The following is a 4,489-nucleotide window of genomic DNA, read 5'->3' on the forward strand; positions in this document are numbered from 1 at the left end:
AAAACACAGAATAAAATAAAGAAAAATCATACATCATGATTAGAAATACAACTTTGTACATTAATGGAATCTCAACATTTTGAAGAAAGATTCCATCTCGTGGTTTTCTTTTAGGGTCAAACATGGAGTTGAGAATTTTATAGCCGGGCGCGGTGGCTCAAGCCTGTAATCCCAGCACTTTGGGAGGCCGAGACGGGCGGATCACGAGGTCAGGAGATCGAGACCATCCTGGCTAATATGGTGAAACCCCGTCTCTACTAAAAAATACAAAAAACTAGCTGGGCGAGGTGGCAGGCGCCTGTAGTCCCAGCTTACTCGGGAGGCTGAGGCAGGAGAATGGCGTAAACCCCGGAGGCGGAGCTTGCAGTGAGCTGAGATCCGGCCACTACACTCCAGGCTGGGCGACAGAGCAAGACTCCGTCTCAAAAAAAAAAAAAAGAGAAAATTATAAAAGCTGTGGACTTTCTTTTCAAAAAAAAAAAAAAAAAATGTGCCACCTGTAATCCCAGCACTTTGGGAGGATGGGACAGGCGGATCACGAGGTCAGGAGTTCGAGACCAGCCTGACCAACATGGTGAAACCCTGTCTCTACTCAAAATACAAAAATTAGCCGGGCATGGTGGTGCATGCCTGTAATCCCACCTACTCGGGAGGCTGAGGCAGCAGAATCGCTTGAACCCAGGAGGCAGAGGTTGCAGTGAGCTGAGATCGCACCACTGCACTCCAGCCTGGGCTACAGAGTGAGACTCCATCTCAAAAAAAAGTGCATGTACCTATAATTTCAGAGGTTCATGTAACACCTGAAGGCCTTGCATCCCAAATTAAAGGCTTAGGGTTTTATATACCTCTACACATACCAGGTTCCATAGGTTAAAAATCCTGTCTGAAATGGTGAGTTTAAAAATCCAAGTTGGAGAAGGATATGTTCAGAATGACTGTATGCAAAATAATGCTGTATCATTTCTATGTATATATAGTAAAAATATGCAAACTATGGAATGATGAACATTGCATTCATGATAGTTGCCACCCCTCAGAGCAAGTAAGGGTAATGAGATGGGGAAAAATGAAGGTGGCCTCAGTTATGCTTATACTGCATCATTTATTCAGAAACTATTCAAGCATATATGGCATATTTTAATAAACTTTGGTGGCAGATATATAACGATTTTCATTATTTTATTTTCCATTCTTATCTATAAAGTTGGTATATACCCCAGTTTTAAAAGGTTTCATTCAAAAAACTGAAATTATTATATGATCTAATTCCATTGTCATGTAAAAAAGGGTTATTTTTCCAAAACATCCAAATGTAAGTTCATGTTCTCAGAAACATATTTAATTCTCTCTTGTATAAAATCACCCAAGCTTATTTTCAAATACAAGCTAAAATATTAATATTAAAAAGCAAACCATTGTTCTCTTCAGAGTCCTCAAGTAGAAAAGCCTTTATTTTTTATGGCCATAATTTGATTTCTTGATAGGGAAAGAAGGAGAAAATTCTTCTGAAACTAATGTTATATTGGAACAAAATTTATTATCGATCCATATTCATTCTACTAGCAGATATAATGAAAGTTTGGATAAGGTATTATTCTTTCGGGGGATTTATGTATAGCAAAGTCAGTGTGAAGCCGGCTATGTCATTGTTTGAGAGTCTGAACCTAATCGCCGCTTAATTGATTCAAGCTTGTAGCTGCACTCTGCTGCATAGCATCCCGGAGTGCTCAGATGCTACCGGTCAGGTTCGTCCCATCAGAATGCAAAGCGGCAGGTCTTGTGCCTGCCTTGATTTAGATGGAATGCTGGAGGAATGAGGCAGCCCAGGCAATCTGGAAGGCTGGTAGGGAAGAGGATCAGCTTCTGTTTCACCTCCCTATTGATAAAACTGACAGATCCCAGACAGGCCTGAGGAGGTAAATTATGACCATAACATTAGCTAACTGTGGGGTAATATACACTGCTGGCCTATGGGGTCAGATCAAAGCTCCAGTCCTCCCTGTCCTCGACACCTAAGGAGAAGCAACATTAATTTCTGAGGATCTTTACTGGGCCACAGAGTCGGGGCAGAAGGCAGAACTTTCAATGTCATGGTAAGAAAAGGAGGCTAAAGCTTATTCTCTGGCTATGCTCTCCAGTGGGATTAGGGATTTTAGAGACCCTGTCGTTTCGGACTTGTCTTATTAAAATGATGTCTCCACCAACTGCGGCTCTAGCAATTAAGACAGGCCTGCTTGCCACCTAGTAATGAACTCCTCCAACAGCCTTTTCTCACCAACCACCCACACCCCACTTCCTACTGCCACAGGAAGGCCTGGCCTGGCATAGAGTGTCTAGGTTTTGGGGGTGGGGAACCATCCTACCTATATTCTTTTTTTCTTTGGATTTCTCTCTCTTTTTTTTTTTGCCACTAGAGTGAGATCTGGAGGAACTTCATTTAGGCCTTTGACAAAAGACACATAGGAATGTTTTAAGCCCTGTGTAGTCCAGCACAATTCGCCAGGTCTGAGAATTCCAAATAGGATTTTGGCACCAAACCCAAATAGTATGCACAGACCAGGCCTCATCATCGAGGCATGTATTGTGTCTCTTATGGGGAATCTAGTAGACATGGTTGTGACTATAAGTGGTTTTTTAGGGATTTGGTGATCCTGAGTCCTGGCCTAATATCAGTTCAGAAATGACTGGTATATACTCTTGAAACAGCGTAGAATGGGTGGAAGGATTAAGGTGAAATGAAGATAAGAGACATCTCGTATGAATCACCGTCTCATGGCGAAGAACTATCAACATGGCTTCTCCAAATACATGATGTTTCCGAAACCTCTGAATTACATCTCTGAATATTTGGATATTTAAGAGATTTTTATGCCTTGCTTACATGTAAGCTACCTTCCAAAGCAAATTCCATCCATCCTAATTGCTTTCAAGCCAATGTTGCCTTAAAAATATTCCTACAAATCAAATGGTGTTGAATATTGATATACTACTACTCACCTTTAGATTAGAAAACCAGCATGTTTCATCACCAAATTTTTAAAAAACAAATAATCTTCTCTTACCCATATTGAATAAGAATTCGCTTTAAAATTTCCTTCTCATGAGGCAGAGCTTGATATTTAACTATTCACACGTTTCATTTTCAGAGATAAATGAATACGCTGCAGCTAACCTGAGAGTTGATTCCTAGTTAGGAATACATGGAGTAACATGGGGGAAATACCTCCTTTCTTTTGCTCAGGTGAATACACTGAGTGCCTGTAAAGCTACCCACAGTGCTATCCATATCAACCAGATTGTTCGTAGTCAAGCAAGGGCATACAATCAAGGTGCCGTCAGGACCTAAGCAATATTCATGATCTATGACAATATGGATCATGCACTGAACTTCTAGAATTGTCCTTAGAGAAAATCAAAAGTTTGTAGCGCCACTTTTACCACAGTAGAACTTTTTTTTTTGGAATGGAAAAAAAAAAATAGATTTGTGAAAAGGATTTTGGTCTCTGAACGCAGGTGAACCTGAATTTGAATCCTAGTGTTTGTAAGCCCTGACTGTGTAATCTTGCTCATGGCCTGGTGCCTAGCAGGTGCTCAGAGTTTTCTCTGAAACAGATCTGTACTGGTATCCTTTTTTTTTTTTTTTTTTTGAGATGGTATCTCACTCTGTTGCCCAGGCTGGAGTGCAATGGCATGGTCGTGGCTCACTGCAAACTCCGCCTCCCTGGTTCAAGAGATTCTCCTGCCTCAGCCTCCCAAGTAGCTGGGATTACAGGTGTCTGCCACCACACCTGGCTTTTTAAAAAGTTTACTTTTAGTAGAGACAGGGTTTCACCATGTTGGCCGGGCTGGTCTTGAACTCCTGACCCTCAGGTGATCTGCCTGCCTTGGCCTCCCAAAGTGCTGGGATTACAGGTGTGAGCGCGTGGCCTGTATTCATATCCTATTATGGCTGTAACAAATTACCAAAAGCTTCAAGACTTGGAACAACACAGATTTATTCTATTTCTGAAGGTCAGAAGTCCTTCAGCATCTTGGGCAAGGCTGTTTCCTCTGGGCACTACGGAGGAGAATCTGTTTCCTTGCCACAGCCTGACCCCAACTACTATAGCATATTGGACGCTACAAAAAGAAAAATCTCCTAGGCCAAATTGCCTCTACATTTCACTGTAAACACAATTAACTACATTTATTCTTCTCCAACAGTGATTTTCAAACTTTTGGGTCTCGAAACCCCTTTATACTCTTAAAAAGTATTGAAGACTCTGAACAGCTGTTTTTATGCAGGCTATATCTGTCAATATTTATCACATTTGAAATTAAGATTGGTATTACAAGAGTACACGAAGAGTACAGAAGCACACATTCCATTAAGCATCGGAACAATGATATTACACTTTATGGAGCCACTGAAAACCCCATTCATGAAAGAATGGGAGTGAAAAAAGCAAGTAACATTAGCACCACTACGAAAAGATTTTTTTACCTTGCA

Source organism: Piliocolobus tephrosceles, chromosome 11, assembly GCF_002776525.5.
Source record: "Piliocolobus tephrosceles isolate RC106 chromosome 11, ASM277652v3, whole genome shotgun sequence".
Lineage (NCBI taxonomy): Eukaryota > Metazoa > Chordata > Mammalia > Primates > Cercopithecidae > Piliocolobus > Piliocolobus tephrosceles.